Consider the following 14,317-nt stretch of genomic DNA (forward strand, 5'->3'; position numbering starts at 1 on the left):
ACTCTACCCCCTCCTCCCAATAGCCATGGTGAAGGTTGAGGGGGCCATAGATTGTCCTGTCTTTATTTAACGACCACCGCTTCCCCCTCCTTCTCCCTTCCCTGTTCACGGTGACGGGGCCCATGAGATCTCCTGCGATTGTATCCTTGCTAAAGGGCAATAGCACCACTTTTCAACCTCGTATTCATTATCTCCAGCACCATACCAGTGTCTGCGTATGTGAAAATCGCACATTTGTAGGTTTTGTAGCAACAAAGAGTTAAACAATAAAATGTGGAAACACACCATTTTCATTGCCCTTTAAACCCTAAAACTGTACAATAAAGTATTCTTCCTCTTCTAGGCATAATGAAGGCTGATGAGATCCAGAATTATGGCGGTGACACCATAAGCCACTCCCTGGCCCTGGTGCAGCGTCTGGAGGCCCTGCTGGCTCAGGGGAACGGCAGCGATGTGGCCCTCGGGGTTCAGGTAGGCAGCTTGCCTAGAGGGTTAGTGAGGTGGGCAGAGACCAAAGGGTTGCCGGTTGAAATCCGGGGTCTGACTGGGAAAAATCTTCTGGGATGTGGGTGGCTGACCTTGTCCTCGAACCTGTATGTGTTTGTGGGAGGGGATAAAGGAAAATGACAAATCGTCTCTGTGACATTTGAAACAAACGAAGTAGTCTTCCTCCAGACGGTGAGGGTGATGAAGATGATCCAAGCCCACTTCCTGGTGCTGTCCAAGCCCACTCCCTGGTGCTGTCCAAGCCCACTCCCTGGTGCTGTCCAAGCCCACTCCCTGGTGCTGTCCAAGCCCACTCCCTGGTGCTGTCCCTGCAGAGCCCTGTGTTTGAGGAGCTGCTGCTCAGCCGTTACGGCACCACCCTGGTTCTGCTAGAGACCGCTGAGTGTGCTGAGGTCTTTGATAAGTTCATCAGGTGAAAAGGGAGACACATACAGTGTGCTGCCATCTTCAACAGGTTCATTAACAATAATAATAGTTTGGTGGGTGCTTAGATTTGTCCTATTTCACACATGTACAAGTGTGTATTAATACACGTGTGAATTGAAAATGTTTTTTTTGTTTTTTTGCATATCCCAACACCCTGAGACACCCTTGGAGAGTGGGGACATGGTATGCCATTATCAACGGTGACTCTGGAGTAAATTAGGGTTAAGTGCCTTGCTCAAGGGCACATGAACAGATTTCTCACCTTGTCGGCTCGGGGATTCAAACCAGCGACCTTTCGAGGAAGAAAGTAATAAGTCACAAGAAATTATATCATAAGGAATTCCCCTCCTGACAAGTAATACATGGTTTAGGGTTCATGGAGGGGGAGGGAAGCAAAACGTGTCAGGAGAGGGGGGGGTTAACTCTAGATGTCATTCTACTGCTTTAGACTGTGTACTCTATATGGGTAACACGCTCAAACAGTTTTACTGTGTATTTTTATATAGCCATCTAGTGGGTGTACTTGGTAGCTGCAACCTCGTGATTCAGTACTGGTCTCGGAAATCCCAGACCTAAATGCTGAATACCAGTGGAGGCTGGTGGGAGGAAGCACGGTCGGTGGGTGTCATAATATATTAATTAGTAAGTAATGAAAACCTAAATTGGTTTATGGAGGTGTAACCACATTGATCATAATCTACTGTTGAGGCTTACTCTGGCTGGCTACTGCAACCATAGAATTATAATTCCTGTATAATTCCACTCATTAAGTTGAATTGAAAAACTCATTCTAGGAATTATATCTCTATGACTGCAACACTAGACAGCGGTATATTGTGTACATCCTATAGGGTATAGGGTATTCTATAAGTTATAGGGTATTATATAGGGTATTCTATAAGGTATAGGGTATTCTATAGGGTATTATATAAGGTATAGGATATCTGGTATTCTATAGGGTATTATATATATATATATATATATATATATATATATATATATATATATATATATATATATATATATATATATATATTATTTTTCTCACCTTTATTTAACCAGGTAGGCAAGTTGAGAACAAGTTCTCATTTACAATTGCGACCTGGCCAAGATAAAGCAAAGCAGTTCGACACATACAACAACACAGAGTACCACATGGAGTAAAACAAACATACAGTCAATAATACAGTAGAAAAATAAGTCTATATACAATGTGAGCACATGAGGTGAGATAAGGGAGGTAAATGTAAAAAAATGTCATGGTGGCGAAGTAAATACAATATAGCAAGTAAAACACTGGAATGGTAGATTTGGTAGATTTGCAGTGGAAGAAAGTGCAAGTAGAAATAGAAATGATGGGGTGCAAAGGAACAAAATAAATAAATAAATACAGTAGGGGAAGAGGTAGTTGTTTGGGCTAAATTATAGATGGGCTATGTACAGGTGCAGTAATCTGTGAGCTGCTCTGACAGCTGGTGCTTAAAGCTAGTGAGGGAGATAAGTGTTTCCAGTTTCAGAGATTTTTGTAGTTCGTTCCAGTCATTGGCAGCAGAGAACTGGAAGGAGAGGCGGCCAAAGGAGGAGTTGGCTTTAGGGGTGACCAGAGAGATATACCTGCTGGAGCGCGTGCTACAGGTGGGTGCTGCTATGGTGACCAGTGAGTGGAGATAAGGGGGGACTTTACCTAGCAGGGTCTTGGAGATGACCTGGAGCCAGTGGGTTTAGTGACGGATATGTAGCGAGGGCCAGCCAACAAGAGCGTACAGGTCGCAGTGGTGGGTAGTATATGGGGCTTTGGTGACAAAACATATGGCACTGTGATAGACTGCATCCAATTTATTGAGTAGGGTATTGGAGGGTATTTTGTAAATGACATCGCCGAAGTCGAGGATCGGTAGGATGGTCAGTTTTACAAGGGTATGTTTGGCAGCATGAGTGAAGGATGCTTTGTTGCAAAATAGGAAGCCAATTCTAGATTTAACTTTGGATTGGAGATGTTTGATGTGAGTCTGGAAGGAGAGTTTACAGTCTAACCAGACACCTAGGTATTTGTAGTTGTCTACATATTCTAAGTCAGAACCGTCCAGAGTAGTGATGCTGGACGGGCGGGCAGGTGCAGGGAGCGATCGGTTGAAGAGCATGCATTTAGTTTTACTTGTATTTTTGAACAGTTGGAGGCCACGGAAGGAGAGTTGTATGGCATTGAAGCTCGTCTGGAGGGTTGTTAACACAGTGTCCAAAGAAGGGCCAGAAGTATACAGAATGGTGTCGTCTGCGTAGAGGTGGATCAGAGACTCACCAGCAGCAAGAGCGACATCGTTGATGTATACAGAGAAGAGAGTCGGCCCAAGAATTGAACCCTGTGGCACCCCCATAGAGACTGCCAGAGGTCCGGAAAACAGGCCCTCCGATTTGACACACTGAACTCTATCAGAGAAGTAGTTGGTGAACCAGGCGAGGCAATCATTTGAGAAACCAAGGCTGTTGAGTCTGCCGATGAGGATGTGGTGATTGACAGAGTCAAAAGCCTTGGCCAGGTTAATGAATACGGCTGCACAGTATTGTTTCTTATCGATGGCGGTTAAGATATCGTTTAGGACCTTGAGCGTGGCTGAGGTGCACCCATGACCAGCTCTGAAACCAGATTGCATAGCAGAGAAGGTGCGGTGGGATTCTAAATGGTCGGTAATCTGTTTGTTGACTTGGCTTTCGAAGACTTTAGAGAGACAGGGTAGGATAGATATAGGTCTGTAGCAGTTTGGGTCAAGAGTGTCCCCCCCTTTGAAAAGGGGGATGACCGCAGCTGCTTTCCAATCTTTGGGAATCTCAGATGACATGAAAGAGAGGTTGAACAGGCTAGTAATAGGGGTTGCAACAATTTCGGCAGATAATTTTAGAAAGAAAGGGTTCAGATTGTCTAGCCTGGCTGATTTGTAAGGGTCCAGATTTTGCAGCTCTTTCAGAACATCAGCTGACTGGATTTGGGAGAAGGAGAAATGGGGAAGGCTTGGGTGAGTTGCTGTGGGGGGTGCAGTGCTGTTGACCGGGGTAGGGGTAGCCAGGTGGAAAGCATGTCCAGCCGTAGAAAAATGCTTACTGAAATTCTCAATTATAGTGGATTTATCGGTGGTGACAGAGTTTCCTATCCTCAGTTCAGTGGGCAGCTGGGAGGAGGTGCTCTTATTCTCCATGGACTTTACAGTGTCCCAGAACTTTTTTGAGTTTGTGTTGCAGGAAGCAAATTTCTGCTTGAAAATGCTAGCCTTGGCTTTTCTAACTGCCTGTGTATATTGGTTTCTAACTTCCCTGAAAAGTTGCATATCACGGGGGCTGTTCGATGCTAATGCAGAACGCCACAGGATGTTTTTGTGTTGGTTAAGGGCAGTCAGGTCTGGAGAGAACCAAGGGCTATATCTGTTCCTGGTTCTAAATTTCTTGAATGGGGCATGCTTATTTAAGATGGTGAGGAAGGCATTTAAAAAAAATAACCAGGCATCCTCTACTGAAGGGATGAGGTCAATATCCTTCCAGTATACCCGGGCCAGGTTGATTAGAAAGGCCTGCTCGCTGAAGTGTTTCAGGGAGCGTTTGACAGTGATGAGTGGAGGTCGTTTGACCGCTGACCTATTACGGATGCAGGCAATAAGGCAGTGATCGCTGAGATCTTGGTTGAAAACAGCAGAGGTGTATTTAGAGGGCAAGTTGGTTAGGATGATATCTATGAGGGTATAGGGTATACTATAGGATATAGGGTATTATATAGGGTATATGGTATTATATAGGGTATAGGGTATTATATAGGGTATAGGGTATTCTATAAGGTATAGGGTATTCTATAGGGTTTAGGGTATTATATAAGGTATTATATATGGTATAAGGTATAGGGTATTCTATAGGGTATAGGGTATTATATATGGTTTAGGGTATTATATATGGTATATGGTATTCTATAGGATATAGGGCATTCTATAGGGTATAGGATATTATATAGGGTATAGGGTATTCTATAAGGTATAGGGTATTCTATAAGGTATAGGGTATTATATAGGGTATAGGGTATTATACAAGGTATAGGGTATTCTACAGGGTATAGGGTATTCTATAGGGTATAGGGTATTCTATAGGGTAAAGGGTATTCTATAGGGTATTTGTTATTTTATTGGGTATTGTGTATTATATAGGGTATTATATAGGGTATAGGGTATTATATGGGGTTTTCTATAGGGTATAGGGTATTCTATAGGGTATTATATAGGGTATTATATGGGGTATAGGGTATTCTATAAGGTGTGGGTATTATATAGGGTGTTATATAGGGTATAGGGTATTCTATAAGTTATTGGGTGTTATATAGGGTATTATATGGGGTATTATATAGGGTATAAGGTATTCTATAGGGTATTATATGTGGTATTCTATAGGGTATAGGGTATTATATAGAGTATGGGGTTTTATATAGGGTATAGGGTATTCTATAGGGTAAAGGGTATTCTATAGGGTATAAGGTATTCTATAGGGTATTATATGTGGTATTCTATAGGGTATAGGGTATTATATAGGGTAAAGGGTATTATATAGGGTATTATATGTGGTATTCTATAGGGTATAGGGTATTCTATAGGGTATTCTATAGGGTATAGGGTATTCTATAGGGTATAGGGTATTCTATAGGGTAAAGGGTATTCTATAGGGTATAGGGTATTCTATAGGGTAAAGGGTATTCTATAGGGTATAGGGTATTCTATAGGGTAAAGGGTATTATATAGGGTAAAGGGTATTTAATAGGGTATGGGGTTTTATATAGGGTATAGGGTATTTTATAGGGTATAGGGTATAGGGTATTCTATAGGGTATAGGGTATTCTACAGGGTATAGGGTATTCTATAGGGTATAGGGTATTTTATAGGGTATAGGGTATTCTACAGGGTATAGGGTATAGGGTATTCTATAGGGTATAGGGTATTCTACAGGGTATAGGGTATTCTATAGGGTATAGGGTATTCTACAGGGTATAGGGTATTCTACAGGGTATAGGGTATAGGGTATTCTATAGGGTATAGGGTATTCTATAGGGTAAAGGGTATTCTATAGGGTATAGGGTATTCTATAGGGTATAGGGTATTCTATAGGGTATAGGGTATTCTATAGGGTAAAGGGTATTCTATAGGGTAAAGGGTATTCTATAGGGTAAAGGGTATTCTATAGGGTAAAGGGTATTCTATAGGGTAAAGGGTATTATATAGGGTATGGGGCGGGTTTTCCCAAACTGGGGTACGCGCAATGCCGTCGGGGGTACGCCAAATAAAAATGTGATTCACATAAGAAAATTAAAATAATAATACAAATATTCACAATTTCAAACAGTCCATTTATATTTTCCAACGGGGCTATACATCTGGGTGAGGTTTTTTTCTCACCTGAGTCGCCTCGTTTCACTGCCAAAAATACAATTAAACCTTCTAGTGTTCAGCGAAATAACAACACAATGTCAAATACAGGAAGCCTAGTAAAATAATTAACATCCAATCACATTAACGCTTTCGCGGGAATTCCACTAACAGTCCGTATGTAGCCAAACATCGCTGCTGCTCATTCCATTTGCTCGAAAATTGATAAATGGTTAAAAAAAGTAAGGCCCGCGTCCATAGAGACACATACCAGCTCTACTGGTAGTACTGCTACTACTAGCAGTACTACACCTGCACCTGTCGACGACACAAGTTGTTCTGCTTCCACGAGCACATCCAATGCTAGCATCATTAATTCTACATTTGATGTTAGCCCAGCTAGCATGGACACTGACCGTTGTGAATCTGATAGTGACAGTTGTGAATCTGATGCAGCCAAAGAGCGACTGCCCCCTATCCTGTGAACAACAGACAGGGACGTTGGACCATTGAAGAGGTGCAAATATGATGAGAACTACATTGATTTGGAGTTCACTTATATTGGGCTTAGTGCCTTTCCTCAGGCACAGTGTGTTGAATGTGCAAAAGTACTATCTCACAACTCGATGAAACCTTCACTCTTGCGCAGACATTTAGAAACAAAACATGACAGTTTGAAAAACAAGCCACGGGAGTTTACAGTTTCTGTAACTATATTCAATGTGCGGGACAAAACTGAGGCTATGATTAGGAAGTTGGAGCTCTTCTCTGTCTGCATTAACCCTTTCATGCCCTGCCTCCAGTCCACTTACCTATATCTGAACAATAGAGTCTCATTGAAATTGCAACAAGTGGTTCTGTGAAAATTGAATTTAATCAGAAGCCACTGCCAGATTTCTGGATTGGGCTGCGCTCAGAGTATCCTACCCTTGGCAAATCGCGCTGTTAAGACACTGATGCCCTTTGCAACCACGTACCTATGTGAGAGTGGATTCTCAGCCCTCACTAGCATGAAAACTAAATACAGGCACAGACTGTGTGTGGAAAATGATTTAAGACTGAGACTCTCTCCAATACAACCCAACATAGCAGAGTTATGTGCATCCTTTCAAGTACACCCTTCTCATTAACCTGTGGTGAATTATTCACAATTTTCAATGAAAAAATAAGGTTTTATATGTAAGATGGCTAAATAAAGAGCAAAATGATTGATTATTATATTATTATTTGTGCCATGGTCCTATAAGAGCTCTGTCACTTCCCACGAGCCGGGTTATGACAACTCTCACTCATTCTTATGTTTAATAAATATATTGTGTGTGTGTGACAGGCTTACAATGAGGGTAAATAACAACATTTGAGAGTGCGCTGACCCCGGTGCTAGAGGGGATACACAGCTGGAGGTTAAATGTTTGAAGGAGTACGGGACTATAAAAAGTTCAGGAATCACTGCTGTAGGGTATTCTACATGGCAGGGTTTCCCAAACTCTGTCCTCGGGACCCCAAGCGGTGCACATCTTGTTTCTTTGCCCTAGCACTACACAGCTGATTAAAATAATCAACTAATCATCAAGCTTTAATTATTTGAAAAATCTGTGTAGTGAAAAAAAACAAAATGCGTACCCCTTGGTAGTCCCGAGGACAGAGTTTGGGAAAAGCTGCTACAGGGTGTGTAGGCCAGGGCTATTAACCTCTGATCCTACGAGGTCCAGAGCCTGCTGCTTTTCTGTTCTACCTGATCATTAATTACACCCACCTGGTGTCCCAGGTCTAAATCGGTGACTGATTAAGGGGAAGGAGGCTTATTCTGGCTGGCTAACAATAGACACCACTAGACAGGAGAAAATACTCTCTAGGCTTCTGTATGCCGGGTACAGCCTACTACCATAAATAGCTTTGATCTGTTGCCATTTTGGTTGGGGTTTGAGTTTCTGTCTTGGCTGGAGATACCCACGATAAAGTCAGACTTTTAAAATAATAATAGCAACTCAGACTATTCTGTGGACTCTGTGGAGGTTGGATGTATTTGGATCAAGTACAACATCATTTCCTTGGGTAAAACATAACATTCATTTGGATGATCAAAGGCTTACTGTGTGTGCAGGTGTGGGTTTAGAGAGGACGTCATTACTTTACATACATGACCTCTTTCCCTTGATCGACCCCCTTCTCATCTCTCTCCGTCTCTCTCTCTATCTGTCCCCTTCTCATCTCTCTCTGTCTCCCTCACTCTCTCTCTCTATCTGTCCCCTTCTCATCTCTCTCTCTCTGTCTCCCTCTGTCTCTCTCTCTCTGTCCCCTTCTCATCTCTCTCTCTCTGTCTCCCTCTGTCTCTCTATCTGTCCCCTTCTCATCTCTCTCTGTCTCCCTCACTCTCTCTCTCTATCTGTCCCCTTCTCATCTCTCTCTCTCTGTCTCCCTCTGTCTCTCTATCTGTCCCCTTCTCATCTCTCTGTCTCCCTATCTGTCCCCTTCTCATCTCTGTCTCCCTCTGTCTCTCTCTCTCTATATGTCCCCTTCTCATCTCTCTGTCTCCCTCTACACAAGCTGGCCACTAAATACCGAGTCCAGGGCCTTCAGCAGGGGGTCACCCAGTACATGACCCAGAACCTGGCCAGCTCCTCTGGACCCGCAGTGGAATGGTACTGTACTGTTTATTTATTTTTATCTCACGTTTATTTAACCATGAAGTCCCATATTGAGGTCAGAGGACGTCTCCCTTGGGAAAAGGTAATATAATGTATATGTTATGGTTATATGAATGGAGGTCGGGTGTCGTCTGATATAGTTTGGTGAACTCGGTAAATAGTTTTGTTTTTTAACTACTAGGAATAACGTTTCCAGCTGAAGTCTATACATTATGAAGTCCATACATTAGTCTTTACAATAAACATGCATTCATTAAAGGCCCAATGCAGTCCAAAACCATTTTGGAATAATACTGTGAAATTGTGAAAATTATGATAATGACCTTTTAGTGTAAGAGCTATTTGAAAAGACTGCCTGAAATGTCACCCTGTTTTAGTGGGTCATCACCAGGCAGTAAATTAGTAATTTGACCAATAAGAAAGAGTTCCAAACCGCTCTGCCAATAACAGCTAGTTTTCAGTTTTCCCCTCCCCATTGAGACCACACCCAGACAGTCTTTGCAAAATTCTTCCTTGAGAAACTGCTTTTTGCTAAGAAGATATTTTTCAGAGAATTTTTTTTTACCATTTTAATTGAAAACAATCACAGTAATATAATTAATTGTTACCCAGTAATGATTTGATATTGAGATAAAAACACTGCATTGGACCTTTAACAATTAGTTCAACTAGTAAAACATGGACTGGACAATAATAATGTTGACAACATTGCAGGTACCAGTATGCCCTTCAGACTGGAGAAGTGGCCCTGAGGGACACCTGTCTGCAGTACCTGTCCTGGAACCTGTCCTCCGTACTGCAGAGTGAGGAGTGGACCACCGTCAGCATCGACCTGCTGATGAGCCTGCTGCAGCGTTTAGAACTCATCTCGCAGGTACAGTAGGCCTACTCCTTGGTAGCCTGATTGCAGATCAGTTTGCACTGTCTGGCCGACTCCTTGTCAATAATTGTCACATAATTGTCTGCCTCATCCCAACTCTGTTTTATGGCAATACAGCACAAACAGCTATGGGAGCAGGCTAACTCCTGTGTATTACTCCATCTTATGATCATGTACAGAACTATTGAACAATTTTGAACTTGTATGTGTGTCTTTGCAATGTGTATACTGTATTTATTTAATTACTTGTTACTTTTATTTCTTATTCTTTTGTTAAAACTGTATTGTTGGTTTAAGGGCTTGATAGTAAGCATTTCACTGTAAGATCTACACCTGTTGTATTCGGCGCATGTGACTAATAACATTTGATTTGATTTGATTTATGTACTCCTGGCTGCAAAATGAATTTCCCTGATCTGAAGGAACAATAAAGTTTTAAAATGTGACTTTGAATTTCAGAGTGAGATGGAGCTGTTCACGGCGCTGGAGGCCTGGATCAACCAGAACGAGCCGTATTCTCTAACAGCGGAGAATGCCCTCAGAGCCGTCCGTTACGGCATGATGCTCCCGTGGGAGCTCTTCCGGCTGCAGACCCTGTCTCCTCTCCTGGCCCGCTACCAGGAGTCGGTCCGTGGCCTCCTCTACCATCCCACCAGTTCCACTCTGCCTCCCCCCTCCACATGGCAAAGTACTTTGACGTGAACTGTAGTCTCTTCATGCCCAGGAACTACCTCTCCACAGCCTGGGGGAGTCCTTGGGTCATCAAGAACCCCACCAGGGATGACCGCAACACCAGCTTCCAGATGCATGCTGGGTCCCAGCAGCCATGATGTCAACAAGAGGGTAACCTGGAATGCCCTGTTCTCACCCCGTTGGTTACCCCCAGTATGAGGACCATACACTCTGAACAGAGCTACATGCAGCTGACACAAGTCGACGGAGGGCGGCCGCACATCATTATTACCCCCGCTACATCGAGTGCAGACTTCGCCGGGGTGAGTTTCCAGAAGACGGTGGTGGTGATGAAAAGGCAGCAGGGGAACATGGTGGTGAGACATGTTTATAACTTCCACCAGAGCACAGAGGAAACTGGGGACTTCCTGGTGGAAGCCGATCTGCACTGCAAGATGTCTGAGTACCTGGTTGATGGTTCCCTCCATCTACACATCGTGGTCAAGCCGCTCTACCAGACCCTCATCTCTAGCAAGAAATGACCCCCTTAACTCTTTCTATGCATCCCAATTCTCTATCATTCTGCCCTAAGTGTACACTTGTTCACTTCCCTTCATTCATGTGGAGGAGTGCATGAGTGCACACTTCGGGAGAAATTAGCCTCCTCCATTTTCGTACATGCAGTGACACGGTTGACACAATGTAAGCCAAGCACTGTCCTCTTTAAACATCACACTCATATCACATACTACACAAAGTCAAGGGAGAACCAACTAGCCAACCAACCCCATCATGTCTGCAACCAGCCAACCCCATCATGTCTGCATTCAACCAACCAGCCAACTAGCCAGCCAGCCACCTAGCCGACCAACCTAATCATGTCTGCAACCAACCAGCCGACCTACCAGCCAACCAACCAGCCGACCTACCAGCCAACCAACCAACCAACGAGCCAGCCAGCCAGCCAACCAACCAATGAGCCAGCCAGCCAGCCACCCAACCAACCCCATCATGTCTGTAACCAACTAACCCCATCATGTCAGCAACCAACCAACCCTATCATGTCTGCAACCAACCAACCAACCCCATCATGTCTACAACCAACCAACCAACCCCATCATGTCTGTAACCAACCAACCAACTCCATCATGTCTGCAACCAACCAACTCCATCATGTCTCCAACCAACCAACCAACCCCATCATGTCTCCAACCAACCAACCCTATCATGTCTGCAACCAACCAACCAACTCCATCATGTCTGCAACCAACCAACCAACCCCATCATGTCTGTAACCAACCAACCAACTCCATCATGTCTGCAACCAACCAACTCCATCATGTCTCCAACCAACCAACCAACCCCATCATGTCTGTAACCAACCAACCAACCAACCAACCAACCAACCAACCAACCAACCAACCCCATCATGTATGCAACCAACCAACCAACTCCATCATGTCTGCAACCAACCAACCCCATCATGTCTCCAACCAACCAACCAACCCCATCATGTCTGTAACCAACCAACCAACCAAATCATGTCAGCAACCAACCAACCCCATCATGTCTGTAACCAACCAACCAACCCCATCATGTCTACAACCAACCAACCAACCCCATCATGTCTGCAACCAACCAACCAACCCTATCATGTCTGCAACCAACCAACCAACCAACCCCATCATGTCTGCAACCAACCAACCAACCAACCAACCCCATCATGTCTGCAACCAACCAACCCCATCATGTCTGCAACCAACCAACCAACCAACCAACCAACCAACCAACCAACCAACCCCATCATGTCTGTAACCAACCAACCAACCCCATCATGTCAGCAACCAACCAACCAACCCCATCATGTCTCCAACCAACCAACCAACCAACCCCATCATGTCTGCAACCAACCAACCAACCCCATCATGTCTGCAACCAACCAGCCCCATCATGTCTGCAACCAACCAACCAACCAACCCCATCATGTCTCCAACCAACCAACCAACCCCATCATGTCTCCAACCAACCAACCAACCCCATCATGTCTGTAACCAACCAACCAACCCCATCATGTCTGCAACCAACCAACCAACCCCATCATGTCTCCAACCAACCAACCAACCCCATCATGTCTGTAACCAACCAACCAACCCCATCATGTCTGTAACCAACCAACCCCATCATGTCTGCAACCAACCAACCAACCCCATCATGTCTGCAACCAACCAACCAACCCCATCATGTCTGCAACCAACCAACCAACCCCATCATGTCTCCAACCAACCAACTCCATCATGTCTGCAACCAACCAACCAACCCCATCATGTCTACAACCAACCAACCAACCCCATCATGTCTGTAACCAACCAACCAACTCCATCATGTCTGCAACCAACCAACTCCATCATGTCTCCAACCAACCAACCAACCCCATCATGTCTCCAACCAACCAACCAACCAACCCTATCATGTCTGCAACCAACCAACCAACTCCATCATGTCTGCAACCAACCAACCAACCCCATCATGTCTGTAACCAACCAACCAACTCCATCATGTCTGCAACCAACCAACTCCATCATGTCTCCAACCAACCAACCAACCAACCCCATCAAATCAAATCAAATCAAATTTATTTATATAGCCCTTCGTACATCAGCTGAAATCTCAAAGTGCTGTACAGAAACCCAGCCTAAAACCCCAAACAGCAAGCAATGCATGTGAAAGAAGCACGGTGGCTGGGAAAAACTCCCTAGGAAAAACTCCTGAGAAAGGCCAAAAACCTAGGAAGAAACCTAGAGAGGAACCAGGCTATGAGGGGTGGCCAGTCCTCTTCTGGCTGTGCCGGGTGGATATTATAACAGAACATGGTCAAGATGTTAAAATGTTCGTAAATGACCAGCATGGTCAAATAATAATAATCATAGTAATTGTCGAGGGTGCAACAAGCACGTCCGGTGAACAGGTCAGGGTTCCGTAGCCGCAGGCAGAACAGTTGAAACTGGAACAGCAGCATGGCCAGGTGGACTGGGGACAGCAAGGAGTCATCATGCCAGGTAGTCCTAGGGCTCAGGTCCTCCGAGAGAAAGAAAGAAACAAAGAGAGAATTAGAGAGAGCATATTTACATTCACACAGGACACCGGATAAGACAAGAGAATACTCCAGATGTAACAGACTGACCCTAGCCCCCCGACACATAAACTACTGCAGCATAAATACTGGAGGCTGAGACAGGAGGGATCAGAAGACACTGTGGCCCCATCCGATGATACCCCCGGACAGGGCCAAACAGGCAGGATATAACCCCACCCACTTTGCCAAAGCACAGCCCCCACACCACTAGAGGGATATCTACAACCACCAACTTACCGTCCGAAGACAAGGCCGAGTATAGCCCACAAAGATGTCCGCCACGGCACAACCCAAGGGGGGGGCGCCAACCCAGACAGGAAGACCACGTCAGTGGCTCAACCTACTCAAGTGACGCACCCCTCCCATGGACGGCATGGAAGAACACCAGTAAGTCAGTGACTCAGCCCCTGTAAAAGGGTTAGAGGCAGAGAATCCCAGTGGGAAGAGGGGAACCGACAAGGCAGAGACAGCAAGGGCGGTTCGTTGCTCCAGCCTTTCCGTTCACCTTCACACTCCTGGGCCAGACTATACTTAATCATAGGACCTACTGAAGAGATAAGTCTTCAGTAAAGACTTAAAGGTTGAGACTGAGTCTGCGTCTCTCACATGGGTAGGCAGACCATTCCATAAAAATGGAGCTCTATAGGAGAAAGCCCTACCTCCA

At 44.6% G+C, this 14,317-nt stretch overlaps 1 pseudogene; it reads left to right on the forward strand.

The window, feature by feature from the left end:
- Positions 1-348: 348 nt before the first annotated feature.
- On the forward strand, positions 349-11,427 carry LOC115200891 (BTB/POZ domain-containing protein 17-like; annotated as a pseudogene).
- The last annotated feature ends 2,890 nt before the right edge of the window (positions 11,428-14,317 follow it).

This window comes from Salmo trutta, chromosome 10, assembly GCF_901001165.1.
Source record: "Salmo trutta chromosome 10, fSalTru1.1, whole genome shotgun sequence".
In the NCBI taxonomy this organism is placed as follows: Eukaryota; Metazoa; Chordata; class Actinopteri; order Salmoniformes; family Salmonidae; genus Salmo; species Salmo trutta.